This window comes from Tursiops truncatus, chromosome 11 (genome assembly GCF_011762595.2).
Source record: "Tursiops truncatus isolate mTurTru1 chromosome 11, mTurTru1.mat.Y, whole genome shotgun sequence".
NCBI lineage: Eukaryota > Metazoa > Chordata > Mammalia > Artiodactyla > Delphinidae > Tursiops > Tursiops truncatus.
Window position 1 is genome coordinate 97,915,516 of NC_047044.1, and position 15,507 is coordinate 97,931,022.

Consider the following 15,507-nt stretch of genomic DNA (forward strand, 5'->3'; position numbering starts at 1 on the left):
AGCAGCTCCTTCTCGGTTTCCCTTTTATCCCTGCCTTGAAAATGTATATGATGCCTGGAGCTGGAGTAGCCATCTGTCAACTTCAGGGTAAAGGCTGAAGGATCACAATGATGTCAGACCTGATGTTGAGCCACTGAACCATCACCAGCAGGCACCTACCAATGCTTTCTTATTACGTGAGAAAAATACCCCTCTCTGTGTTTGAGCGCTTGTGAGTTGGGTTTTCTGTTAATTGTAATGGAATACCTAATAATTTGGAAGAAATGACCAAGATTTGTCATTAAGTGGTTTAAAAAAAAAACAGAACACAAAGTTATTTGTAGAGTTGTTTTGGTTGTCTGTTTCTACATAGCAAACCGCTCTTAAACAACAATCAATCACCGGCTATTCCTCACAATTCTGTAAATCGAGAATGTGAGTAGGGATTAGCTGGGGGGTTCTTCTGCTCCACATCACCAGAAGGGGTCAGGTACTTGGTTGCATTTAGCTGGTGGCTGTGCTGGACCAGAAGGTCCAAGAAGTTTTCACTCACATGCCTGGCGCTGTGGCTTCTCTCTCTCTTGCTGGGTGACTTAGACTTCCTCACAGCATGGTAGTCTCACGGCATTCAGAATCTTTATAAGACAGCTGGCTTTCAAGAGGGAGCATTCCAAGCATGCCAGAGCAGAAGCCACATACCTCTTGAGGCTAAGGCTTGGAAGTTATACAATATCACTTGAGCCATAATGTACTGATCAAAATAAGTCATGGGGCCAACTCAGGTTCAAGGGGAGAGGATATAAGCTTTGCCTCTCAATACAAGGAATGGTGAAGAACTTGAGGCATATTTAATCCACCACAACAGTGTTATCACAATTTTAAAAATATGGTTATATGTATTGAAAAAAAAAAAACCCAGAAGGTAGAATAGCCCTGGTACAAGACATTTAACCAAATGTCAGAAGAGGAAGGAGAGCTAATCTAACAAAGACCCGTATAGACTTTTCAGTGCTATCCTCAGCCTCATCCCCAAACCCAGAGCAAACAGAGTGGCTCAGCTGTGAATAAATAAAAAGAAATGCCATGAACATTATGCAGACATTCTACAGAAGTTGAGTGAAAGAAAGAGGAAAGAAGGAAGGAAAGAAGAAGAGAGGAAAGAAAAGAAAAAAACAAAGTCAAAGGAAAGAAAGAATCATGCAAAAGACAGACAACTAAGCCAGTTTGGAAGAAAACAAAATGCAAGGAAAAGAAGGAAATCCTTCATAAGTGTTACACACTAAGAGACAACCTAAAAAGAACTTGTATTCAATAAAAACAAGAACTCAAAGATGAGATGAGAAAACAATATAATAAGACAGAAGAAGAAGAAGAAGGAGGAGGAGGAGGAGGAGGAGGAGGAGAGGAAGAGGAAGAGGAAGAGGAAGAGGAAGAGGAAGGAGAAGGAGGAGGAGGAAGAAGAAGAAGAGAAGAAGCAGCAGCAGCAGCAGTTGGGGGGGAGGGAGATTGTAGAGCAAGGAAGCAAATAGAGAAGCAAAGCAAGATCATTATAGAATTAATAGATAAGAAACAGAATAGATATGCTGCATATGAGAATATTTGTTAATGGAAAGGCTGAGCCAGTGCCAGTGAATACAGAAGATAAAGACAAGAGCTAAAAGCAATTAGAGAGAAAAGAACAGATATGAAGGACGGTGAAGACAACTCAACATAAGATATTTGGTACCCCTGAGGTAGAGAAGCCAAGAAATGAAATAGAATACTAGAGATATAATGCAAGAATTTTCCCTGAAACACAAGAAGAATCCAATCTGCAGATTGAAATAAACACTCTGGTTCCATGAGAAACTGACGCTTTGACACCAAGAAATATCCTGTGAACTTATTAAACCTTAAGAATTCTTCATACATCCTGAAGATGATATAGAATGTTAAATCAATTAATATAACTCAAGTATTTAAAATGGTTAAACATGTAACATATTATATTGTACATCAACTATAGTTTTTTGAAAAACTGAAAACAAATGGTTAAACAGTGCCTGACAGTTCTTTCAAGTATAAAATCTAGGCATAAAAAACAATTCATCTACAAGGAAGAAAAATCAAGCTGACCTCAGACTTCCAAGAGCATTATTTAACTGATAAATAATGGAGCAATATTTACAAAGTTTTGAGGAAAAGAAAATGGTACCCAAAATTATAATCATCAAGAAGTCATTTAGTATAAAAGCCAAAAAAAAAAACCCCAGAATTTATCAAACCTGAAAGAACTTAGGAAGACAGAACCCAGCAACTCTACCTGGGATGGGGGGGAAGCTACTTTAATAACATATTACGTATTAAAATATGAATCCAAATAAAAATTCAGAAAAGGAGAAACAGCTGAAAGAGTACAGGTGATAAACACTAATACCATTAGATACTGACTGAAGACTAAACAATCGTAGAACAAATTTTGACGATGTAAAATTAATAATATAATTAACAAAATTAGGGAGTTGTGAGGAGAGCGCAGACACATGAGAGATACTGATTATCTTATTTTTCATAGCATTTACCCAATCGAAACCGCCGAATTTAAATCAGTGAACAAAAAATAGATAGGTGATGATTCTAACCTCTTAATGTTTTTCATAATATTTTCATAATCTATTTTCATAAATGTGGAAGGATTTTATCAAAACAATATCTCTTGTGCAAATGACACATTTAACTGAAGTTCACCAATTCCCTCACCACTTTCAGTTCCATTAAATCCAAGTAATAACGAATCAAAACATTTTTGTGTGAAAAGTAGAACATGTAGTATGATCCCATTTTTGTAAATATGATTCTGTTAACATTTCTACCCATTCTTCTGTCTATAAAGATTACTACCATAATGTTCATTCAAGGGTGGAGATCCATGGGCGGCAGGTTTTTTTTAACTTTGTTCTTTTAGTTTTATTCTTTGTTCATTTTTTACTTTATTTTCTTAAATTCTTTATGACTAACTTATTTTCATAAAACAAAAAAAAAGTGTTCAAGAAAGGAAGATCAGAAGAAAATACACTGAATTGTTATCAAATAATTATTCACGTTCAGAGAGAGTATGGGTATTTTTTTTACCTCTCTACTTTTCTATAGTTTCCAAAGCTGCTCATCTTTCAGATCTCGGTCCTTCATCATTTCCTCCTGGTTATTCACTGACCCCTATGCCTGGATGGGACCCATTGCCGTACCTTCTCCTGGGTCTGTGTTCCACCCCTACTGCAACATTTATCACACTTTAACGTGACTTATAAAATTGTCTTTCTTCGCTGCTAGACAGTAACCACTTTGAGAGCAGAGGTCATGTCTATCTTTTTTTTCTGATAAACTATCACATAGCAAAGCTACTCAATAAATATTTATTTGATAAATGTACATGCTGAAGTTATATCACACAGCAAATATTATAGCAGCACACAGCAATTGCTTTCTATCTTCTAAATTCAATCCTCTGGTTTTGCCAGACTTATCAAGCTGTAAGGTACATGGACAATGGAAGGAGAAAATCTTTTTTTTTTTTTAAGAATTAATTTTTTTAGAGCAGCTTTAGGTGCACAGCAAAATTGAGAAGAAGGTACAGAGATTTCCTGTACACTCTTTGACCCCAACATGCACAGGCTTTCTCATGATCAATATGTCCCACCAGAGTGACACATGTGTTACAAATGATGAACCTACATTGACACGTCATCATCACCCACAGTCCACAGAGTACATTAGAGTTCACTCTCGGTGTTGCTATAGAGTCTCTGGTTTTGTACAAATGTATCAAATGACGTATATTCATCATTATAGTATCACACAGAGTATTTTCACTGCGTTGCCCTAAAAATCCTCTGTGCTTTGCCTATTCATCCCTCCCGCCCCTAATCCCTGGAAACCACCGATCCTTTTACTGTCTCCATAGCTTTGCCTTTTCCAGAATGTCGTATAGTTGGAATCACACAGTGTGTAGCCCTTTCAGATTGGCTTCTTTCACTTAGTGATGTACATAGAACGTTCCTCCATTTCGTTTCATGGCTTGATAGATTATTTATTTTTAGCGCTAAATAATATCCCACTATCTGGATATACCACAGTTTATTTGTCCATTCATCTACTGAAGGACATCTTGGTTTCTTCCCAGTTGGGGCAATTATAAAGTTGCTATAAACATCCATTTTCAGGTTTTTGTGTAGACATTTTTGGATAAGTACCGAGGCGTGTGATTGCTGTATCATATGGTAAGACTATGTCAGTCTTGTAAGAAACTGCTGAACTGTCTTCCAAAGTGGGGCTACGTCCTCACCAGCATTTGGCACTGTCAGTGTTCTGAATTTTGGCCAATATAGTAGGTGTGTAGGGACACCTTATTATTGTTTTAATTTGCATTTCCCTGGTGACATATGATGTGGGGCATCTTTCTGAATGCTATCTGCCATCTGTATAGCATCTTTGGGTGAGGTTCAGGTCTTATGCCCAATTTTTAATCAAGTTGTTTGTTTTCTTATTGATGAGTCTTAAGAGTTATTTGTATATTTTGGATAACAGTCCTTTATCAGATGTGTCTATTGCAAATACTTTCTCCCAGTCCGTGGCTGGTTTTCTCATTGTCTTGACTTTGTATTTCTCAGAGCAGAAGTTTTAACTTTAATGAAGTCCAGCTCACCAATTATTTCTTTCATGAATGATGCCTCTGGTCATGTATCTAAAAAGTTATCACCAAACCCAAGGTCATCTAGGTTTTCTCCTATATTATATTCTAGGAGTTTTATAGTTTTAAAGAGAAAATCATTTTTAAATTCAAAATGTAGCCCTTGATTTCCCATTTCCCTGATTGGAGAAGACAGTCAGTCACACATTAGCCCTGTAAGTCCTCCCAAAGTGAAAGCCTTATGATTGGAACAAATGTCAAAACTGGCAGTGATATTCTTTTAAATTTTTTCTTTTTGTGGTCCGATAAACACATCATTTTGCTCTTGAGTTTCTTAATTAATCAGCTTGGACCATCACCTTACGGCCCTTCCTATTAATGTCTCTCCAAACTTTAAAGGAGTGTCCACACTCTCTACTTTCATCCCCTCATTTCTTGCTTTGCCCTCAGTCCACACAATCTGGTCTCCAATCCTACCCTGTTGAAGCAATTCTTTGCAAAATCATGAATGAAAAATTGCAAAGTCTGGTCCCTGAGCTTGTGTGTCCTCTGCAGCATTTGGCATGGTTCTTCATGCCCTCTTTCTGGAAATCTTTCTTCCTCGGACTTTCCCAAGACCCCACTCTCCTTTTGTTCCTCTCCTCATTCCTGATCATTAAGAACACACACTGATCTTGACAGGGAGCTGAAGACTTCCTCTTTATTCCAGCCCTGGGAATGGAATCTCGGATGTGAGTCAATAACAAAATGGGCTTCTTCCGCTGAGGGGTATACCCTGGGGTCCTGACGCTAGCAGCTGGAGCTCTTTAGTAGAAGGAATAAATAAACTGTAGCTGGAAGCGGCATCACATTACATTACATCATGCTCTTCTCTGCCACTAAGATCTCTTTTGTTCCTTCCTTTCTCTCTCTACCTCCTTAGACACCTGGCGGGCATCAGGACAGGGCTGGAGGGAGGAGAGACCAGATCAGCTCTGCTCCAGCCTCTCAGAGAGGGGTCTTCAGTTCTTCCCTTTATTTAAATGTTTTCATTCATTTCCTTCTTTGGGGATTGGAGAGGTAAGACCCCAGGTATCAAGGGCAGAATGGAAGCTTAGAGGAAAGAGGCCAAGAAGAAGCTGCCTTTGTGTCAGTCAAGATCTCAAGTTAAAGTTAGTGATGCCCTTGAAGTTCACACACTGCCTAGGACCACTCACTGGTGTAGAAGTTCTGGCTCCTAATAAAGACGGTGCATTTGCCTGTGGTGTTTTCTGCACATCTTCAATCAGGAACCCACTGCAATCAGAGGTAGTTAATCCAGGAGTCAGGAACACAAGCTTCTCAGCAAAAACTCTCTAACATTTCTTGATCTCAGTTGTCAGAGTCAGGAACACAAGCTTCTCAGCAAAAACTCTCTGAGTAACATTTCTTGATCTCAGTTGTCAGCTTGTTAAATGTCATCACCCCCCGGATACCCAGGGCCCCCCTTTGCCAGTCCACGTGCTCTCCCTTGGTGGCCCAACCTTAAGATTGCTTCCACTACCACCTGCATAAAAACAACTCCCATGTCTCTACCACCATGCCTGATCTCTCTTCCCCAGAGCCACACACCTCCCAAGGTCCCCAAACCCACCACCGCCAAACTCATCATCTCTCCTACCAAACCTACTCCTTTCTGGTGTTCTCTAAACTGGGGATGATTTTTTTTTTTCCAAATAAATCTGATTCTTGTATGCACAGCGTACAGGTGTGAAAGCCCTCCAATCCTGGGCCCAGGCAAACAAATGCATGAGGAGCAAAATCCTGTGTAACTCCCTCAGTGCTGTCCTCCACCCCCATCTCCCTCTTGAATTGACTCCATTCCACCCCCGGCCTCCAGTGGTCCCAGTTCACCTTAATCCTCCCACCCCCCGCGGGATTGCAGTTTCCTGTTGACAGAATCACCCATCAGGCTCTGCTTGCCTGCATGACTAAGTCCCCCATCCGAGTCTCCCTCACCCACATCTTCTGATGCTGTCCATGGGGCTCTGGGCCTAGCGTAATGTGGGCACACACCTGCGTTACCCATCTTCTCCTTCAGAGACGGCGGAGGGGGCATCAACGCCTTGGCATCTCAACCCGACAGCCTTGCCAGCACTGCCCTGCACAGTTCCAGGGACAGACAGATGCCACCCCATCTCCAGCCAACCCCCAGGGGCCCTGACTCAGCTCAGCTGAAGACGCCCAACTCAGAAACACAAGGGTCATCCTTGACTTGACCCCCCGTGTACAATCAATCATTTCTTCTTGTGAATCTTCTTTCTAAAGATTTCTCATAACCCTATTTTTTTTCTAGCCCCAAATGAGCCCTGTTTTAGTCCAGTCTATTACCATTTGTCATCTAGAATATAGTTGACGCTTGAACAGTGTGGAAGTTAGGGGCACCGACCCCTTGTACGGTCTAAAATCTACGTATAATTTTGACTCCCCCAAACTTAACTGCTGATAGCCCCCTGATGCCCAGAAGTCTTACTGACAACATAAACAGTCAATTAACACATATTCTGTATACGTATTATGTGCTGTATTCTTGCAATAAAGTAAGCTAGAGAAAAAGAAAATGTTATTAAGAAAGTCATAAGGAAGAGAAAAGACATTTACAGTACTGTAATGTACTTATCGGCACCATAAGTTTACAAGATGAATTGCCCGTCTGTACCTACCTCAATGTTGTCTTATATGACACAAAACACTGTAGATGTTATACGTGTTACTGACGTTACTAACGCTGGATATCAAAAATGAAAAGATAATGTGAAAAAGAAAGTCACATTTTACAGGTACAACAATGCACGCACAGATAACGAAGATGCAGTAATAGGATTGCTTTAGAGTCTCCTAGTGTAATCAATACCATTACAAAGTTACAAAACAGTAAGAAAACTAAGACATTATTAACTTCATATTAAATATCACTCGACTTATGCCTCTGTAGGAATAGACTAGTATCTACAAATATGAAAAGATATTTTATGCATTTATGGCAAGACTTTTTCTTAATTTTTTCAATATTTCTAGACTATGCAGTTCATCTTCAAGTTTTTTCAAATTGTCACAAATCTCCAAAAATGTTTCCAATATACTTATTGAAAACAATCCACGTATAAGTGGACCCGCGCAGTTCAAACCCATATTGTTCAAGGGTCAACTGTATTGTGAAGTTTTTCTAACTGGCCTCCCTACATACAGTCTTACCCCTCCTCAGATTTATTCACCACACCGCTACTAGTGATCATCTTTAAACTCACATTTATTTATTTATTTGGCCAGACCACGTGGCTTGTGGGATCTTAGTTCCCTGACCAGGGATGGAACCCGGGCTCTCGGCTGTGAAGGTACAGAGTCCTAACCACTGGACGGCCAGGGAAGTCCCCTTAAAACACAGCTGTAATCCTGTTGATTCCCTGCTCAAAATTTCCAGGGCTTCCCCCTAGGCTGAGACTATAATCTAAATTCCTTAATATGTCATCCAGGTGCACGTGTAATCCGTCTCTGCCCACCTTCTCTTCTCATTTCTCACTGCTTCTCACCTCCTTTTATACTGTGGTTAGATTGAAATTCTCACAGCTCTCCAAAGATGCTATGTCCCTCCACAGCCCTGCATTTCCACATGTGATGTCCCCTTTTACAATAATCTCTCCTACAGCATGCCTTGCCCACGTGGCTAGCGCTTCCTCCTTCAAAACCCCACTCCGCTGTTGAGTCTTCTGGAAGGCCAGCCTGACGTCCCCTGGCCAGTTTCGAGGCTCTTCCTGCTGCTTCCCAGAGCTCTCCAAACACACCTCCCTTGTGGCCCAAGTCACACTCAGGGGAGTTTTCTCTTTGGCAGGCACAGGAAGGCAAGAATAGTGGCTTCACCCACTTACCTCTGAACCTACCACAACAGCTGGTGTATATTAGGCACTCAGTATATAGTCACCGAATAATTGGATAAAGATTCAGCCCACCTCACCTTGAAAGCCCTTCATGCGGGTGGGAATGGAAATATAATACAATATGCACACACTTATTAGAAACCGTTGGGGACCAGAGGAGCTATAAGGAATGGGAGGGAAGGTTGAGGACCTACTATGAATCAAGCACTTTGCATATGAGGTAGACAGTATATCCCCATTTTACAGACATCTTCACTAAGCTCTGCGACCACGTAACTTGTCCCAGATGGCAGGCAGTAAGAGGGCAGAGGCTGGAAACCCCGGATGTATTAATCAGGGAGTCGGAACACCCATGCTCTATAGTCCATCTAAAGAACACTGGTAGGTACCACCTCACCTCAGGATTCCCCAGTTGAGGAAATGGGTACAACTCATTGGCTGTGAGACATTGGGTCAGTCAATCACCATTTTTAGGTCTCAATTTTCTTCTCACCTACAAAATGAGGGTAATAACCCATGTCACCTCTAACGCAGAGCTGAGAGCTGAGGTGAAGTTTTCTTTTTTAAAAAATTTTATTTATGTTTTTATACAGCAGGTTCTTATTAGTTATCCATTTTATACATGTTAGTGTATACATGTCAATCCCAATCTCCCAATTCATCACACCACCACCCACCTCCACCGCTTTCCCCACTTGGTGTCCATACATTTGTTCTCTACATCTGTGTCTCAATTTCTGCCCTGCAAACCGGTTCATCTGTACCATTTTTCTAGGTTCCGCATATATGCGTTAATATGCGATATTTGTTTTTCTCTTTCTGACTTACTTCACTCTGTATGACAGTCTCTAGATTCATCCACATCTCGACAAATTACCCAATTTCATTCCTTTTTATGGCTGAGTAATATTCCATTGTATATGTGTACTACAACTTCTTTATCCATTCATCTGTCAATGGGCATTTATGTTGCTTCCATGACCTGGCTATTGTAAATAGTGGTGCAATGAACATTGGGGTGCATATGTCTTTTTGAATTATGGTTTTCTCTGGGTATGTGCCCAGTAGTGGGATTGCTGGATCATATGGTAGTTCTATTTTTAGTTTTTTAAGGAACCACCATACTGTTCTCCATAGTGGCTGTATCAATTTACATTCCCACCAACAGTGCAAGAGGGTTCCCTTTCCTCCACACCCTCTCCAGCATTTGTTGTTTGTAGATTTTCTGATGATGGCCATTTTAACTGCTGTGAGGTGATACCTCATTGTAGTTTTGATTTGCATTTCCCTAATAATTAGTGATTTTGAGCAGCTTTTCATGTGCTTCTTGGCCATCTGTATGTCTTCTTTGAAGAAATGTCTATTTAGGTCTTCTGCCCATTTCTGGATTGGGTTGTTTCTTTTTTTAATGTTGAGCTGCATGAGCTGTTTATATATTTTGAATATTAATCCTTTGTCCATTGATTCATTTGCAAATATTTCCTCCTGTTCTGAGGGTTGTGTTTTTGTCTTGTTTGTAGTTTCCTTTGCTTTGCAAAAGCTTTTAAGTTTCAGTAGGTCCCATTTGTTTATTTTTGTTTTTATTTCCATTACTCTAGGAGGTGGATCAAAAAAGATCTTGTTGTGATTTATGTCAAAGAGTGTTCTTCCTATGTTTTCATCTAAGAGTTTTATAGTGTCCTGTCTTACATTTAGGTCTCCAATCCATTTTGAGTTTATTTTTGTGCATGGTGTTAGGGAGTGTTCTAATTTCATTCTTTTACCTGTAGCTGTCCAGTTTTCCCAGCACCACTTACTGAAGAGGCTGTCTTTTCTCCATTGTATATCCTTGCCTCCTTTGTCATAGATTAGTTGACCATATGTGCATGGGTTTATCTCTGGGCTTTCTATCCTGTTCCATTGATCTATATCTCTGTTTTTGTGCCAGTACCATGTTGTCTTGATTACTGTAGCTTTGTAGTATAGTCTGAAGTCACAGAGTCTGATTCCTCCAGGTTCATTTTTTTCCCTCAAGACTGCTTTGGCTATTCGGGGTCTTTTGTGTTTCCATACAAATTTTAAGATTTTTTGTTCTAGTTCTGTAAAAAGTGCCATTGGTAATTTGATAGGGATTGCATTGAATCTGTAGGTTGCTTTGGGTAGTATAGTCATTTTCACAATATTGATTCTTCCAATCCAAGAACATGGTATATCTCTCCATCTGTTGGTAACATCTTTAATTTCTTTCATCAGTGTCTTACAGTTTTCTGCATACAGGTCTTTTGTCTCCCTAAGTAGGTTTATTTCTAGGTATTTTATTCTTTTTGTTGCAGTGGTAAATGGGAGTGTTTCCTTAATTTCTCTTTCAGAATTTTCATCATTAGTGTATAGGAATGCAAGAGATTTCTGTGCATTAATTTTGTATCCTGCAACTTTACCAAATTCATTGATTAGCTCTAGTAGTTTTCTGGTGGCATCTTTAGGATTCTCTATGTATAGTATCATGTCATCTGCAAACAGTGACAGTTTTACTTCTTCTTTTCCAATTTGTATTCCTTTTATTTCTTTTTCTTCTCTGATTGCCATGGCTAGGACTTCCAAAACTATGTTGAATAATAGTGGTGAGAGTGGACATTCTTGTCTTGTTCCTGATCTTAGAGGAAATGCTTTCAGTTTTTCACCGTTGCGAATGATGTTTGCTGTGGGTTTGTCACATATGGCCTTTATTATGTTGAGGTAGGTTCCCTCTATGCCCACTTTCTGGAGAGTTTTTATCATAAATGAGTGTTGAAGGCTTCCCTGGTGGTGCAGTGGTTAAGAATCCGCCTGCCAATGCAGAGGACATGGGTTTGAGCCCTGGTCTGGGGACATCCCACATGCTGTGGAGCAACTAAGTCCATGTGCCACAACTACTGAGCCTGCACTCTAGACCCCATGAGCCACAACTACTGAGCCTGCGTGCCACAACTACTGAGGCCTGCGTGCCTAGAATCCATGCTCCGCAACAAGAGAAGACACCACAATGAGAAGCCCGTGAACTGCAACAAAGAGTAGCCCCCTCTCGCCGCAACTAGAGAAAGCCCGCATGCAGCAATGAAGACCCAACGCAGCCAAAAATAAATAAAAATAAAATAAATTAATTTTTTTAAAAAATGGGTGTTGAATTTTGTCAAAAGCTTTTTCTGCATCTATTGAGATGATCATATGGTTTTTATTTTTCAACTTGTTAATATGGTGTATTATGAGATCAAGTGGTCTTGCCTTGAAAGGCACCATGGGCGTGACGGGTGCCTGACGGCTGCCATAAAGTTATGGTGAATGGATGAATTCCTCAAAAATACGCGAGCATGCCAAAGGAATAGACCACGTGCTACTCAACACATCCGTGCAGGGAGGGCTGGAGTGCTGATTGGTTGATGCCCTCGGGTCTGGGGGAGGCTGGTGGGGATGGCTTCCTTTACAGGTGAGTGGGCTCCTTTCTGAAGGGAGGGAGCTCTGTGCTTTGAGGAAGAGAAGGAAGAGGAAACAGCTCAGGCAAACCTCAGCGCTAGTTGAGAGCATCAGAATATGAAACTGGGTTCGACAGAAGAGATGTGGCTTCCTGGAGTGGGAATCAGAAATCACTGGAGGTAAAGAATAATCTGCCTGGAGCTGCTTCCAAAGCAGAGCCACACCCTTCGCCCATGTGTCCCCACACCCTCAGGAGAAGCCTGGGCACGAGCCGTGGTCCCACCGACAGGGAGCCGAGTGAGGGGCACCGAGACGGGATGCTCTCGCTGACATGGTTGGTGATGCCACTAGCTGTGGGGTAGGCTGGGACTTGAGCCCAGGTTTTTGTTTTGTGTTTGTTTTCATTCCAAGTTCAGTGTCCTGCCATCACGTCAAGCTCAGGGAAGAACTCATCGCTTCATTCAGTAGATACTTAATAATCTCCTAACACGTGCCAGGTATCGGAAATAACTCTGAAATGACGATGGCTCTGAAGGTCACCTGTGAGGAATTCTGAGAGCAGATGAGAGCCATGTGGGAATCGTCTGAAACTGCAATGGGAGGTTGGGGAAAAGGAACCCTAAACACAAGAAACATTTACCGTCTACCAAGCGGGGCTATGTGACCCCTTCCCATGAAATTAAGTACCACATATGTCATAGTATTAAATCGGGTTGACTATCTAATGAGGCAGCTACAATTATGACCTTTCTTTTTAACTTTTTATTTTATATTGGAGTAGAGTTGATGAACAATGTTGTGTTTGTTTCAGTTATACATATACGTGTGTCTATTCTTTTTCAAATTCTTTTCCCATTTAGGTTGTTACGTAATATTGAGCAGAGTTCCCTGTGCTATACAGTAGGTATGACCTCCTTTCTGACAGGTGAGGAAACAGAGGCTCAGAGCGGGGAAGTGGCTCGATGGGGTAGAGCCCCGTTTCTGGCCTGAACTGTCCAACCCCAGGACTCTGCTTACTCCGAGCCACACTGCAGACAAGTGACTCACAGATAGAGAGGGAACAGGGGGTCTGAGCACGGAGCACAGCGGGAGGGGCGAGAAGGCTAGGTTCTCGCCTCTCCCGGCGGACTCCCACCCCCTCCCCATCATGCGGGCCGGAGCATCCTGTCTGCCCCAGCCCTACGCCTCAGCAACCTGAGGGGATGCCTGCCTCCGGAAGCCCCAGCTTCCTGCTTTCTGCTGAACCCACAACGCGTCAGGCCGGCTTTCCCAGCTGCAGCACGCAGACGACCTGACCTTACAGGCTGGGGCTGAATCACCAGCCCCTCAGCTAGAAATAGCCTTCGCAGAAGTGTGCGGAGGCCACGTGTACACCGGGAGGGGAGGGGGCAGGGCAGCGTGTCCAAGGAGTCCCAGGACCCCGAGATAACACGGGTCCGGATGTGCTGCATCCCGAACACGGTAGGCTGGCCTTGGTCACGGGCTCCAAGGAGGTGAGTGGGCACCAGGATGTCTGCTCTCCGACGTGGGCTGCGTGACGAGGCCCAGGCATCCTGCGAGGGCGGGCTGGGTTCCGATGGGCAGCCCTGGAGCGCCAATCAGATCAGGCAGGCTGCGCGTGTGCACACACACACACACACACACGCACACACACACGCGCACACACACACACACGTGACTCTGCAGTCCACAGCTCCCACCGTTCTTCCCTGAGAACAGTCCCAGCTTGACAGGCATCGCTGTCTTCTCTCTGGTTTTGGTCAAAGGAGCAGAGTGGGGTATTAGGAGAAGGCGGTAGCCCGGCAAAGCCCGGCAGGCAGAGCCAAGGAGGGTTCTAGACTTTGCTCCTTCCTCCCCACCTAGAAGAGAGCAAACCTCCAAAGTTCAGCCTGTAGAGGCTTGTTCCCAGCGTACCACGTCCTCCCAGCTCTCCCCTGGTGTTGTTCTCTGCCTACCATATTCCCATCCCAGCAATTCAGTCCCTGAAAACAGGAATGTTCACAGGACAGGGGGGTGTCGTTGGCGGAACTCTGAATTCAAAGCAAGACGGCCGGGGTCTGACTCCCTGTTCTGCCACAGTCGAGGCGCAGAACCTCGCACAAATCTCAGATTGATCCTCAGTTTCTTCATACGTAAAATGGGATTCTTATTCTCCCACGGGGTGGTTGGGAAGATCTGATACGAGAATGCACGTGAGGATGTTCTGTGAAGAGTATTCCGTTAGGAAAGTTCTTTGTAAATGTCAGGGGGGCTTCTGTTATTACACAAGACTTGGGGCATGGGGACCAGTCCTGGCTTCAGTTCAGATCACCATGGGAACGCCGCTGAAATGTCTCCTGCTGTGACACTGCCCTGGCCTCCTCCCTGGGGTTACACGTGGGCCCAAGTAGGTGTGAGAAAGCACTTTGTCACTGGGGTTGTTTTATACCTGGGGCAAGGTCCTACCTGGTGACCTCGGAACAGGGCTTCCCAATTGTCTTCACATGGTGGCCGACATAGAAGGCGACATCTGTCGGCACACTGGACGCCCATCCTCCTAGGTCCCTGCCACTGCAGCCAAGAGTCAACGGCCCTGCACACCTGCTACCCCTGGGGACTTACAGGATATGCACAGCTCAGGAAAGCTCCACTTCGAATCATAAACTTCTTTAAAAAAAAAGTGAGATTGGTTGGTGGAGGTGTGGGAGGCACAGATGGATAAACTTCACACAGAATCCTTATTCAGAAGCTGTGTCCCCGCTTCCTCCGTCCCCACCCCCATGCTTCTCCAGCAAGTCTGACCTAAGTCTCTGACTTTACTCTGAACGGAACCAGCACAGCCCTGTTCTTTTCACCCAAAGTGAACCCTCTGTGAAATCACTCCCGCAGCCTGGGACACACAGCGTCGTCTTATCTCCCCCGAGCTGTAGTGGTGGAGGCCAGGAGAGGGTTTCCAGTAAGAAGCGTGTTAGCGGAAAAGAGGCGGGGGAAGACGTAGGGAAGGAAAGGGGACTTGAGGCTGCAGCCACTGGTCATTCTCTGTCCTCTGCTGTCAGGCTCTTCTGTGACCTTCCCTTTCCCGGGGTCCCCAGAGAAGGCATCTGCAGGGCTTTAGCCCTCTTTCTCCTGCAGCATAAACTTTGTTCTGGTGCCAAAGGAGAGACCGCAGAGGCATGGATTCTGTGATATTACAGAAGCCCCTGTATTTCATTGGGGAGTGTATAATGAGGGTTTTATTTATATATTTGGGTTTCCTTCTGAGTACCTCTATTATAATAGTGACCTATAATACTAAGTTATAAAAAAACACAGTCCTATGTATGATATTAAATATTAGAAGCATCTGTAGAATCTGTAATTAAAAAACTAAATAATAAAGATCAGAGAGGAAATAGATAAAATAGAGATTTAACGAACAATAGAAAAAAATCAACAAAACCAAGAGCTGGTTCTTTGAAAGGATAAACAAGATTGACAAACCTCTGGCCAGGCTCACCAAGAAAAGAGAGAGAACCCAAATCAACAATATAAGAAATGAAAAAGGAGACATAACAACTGATA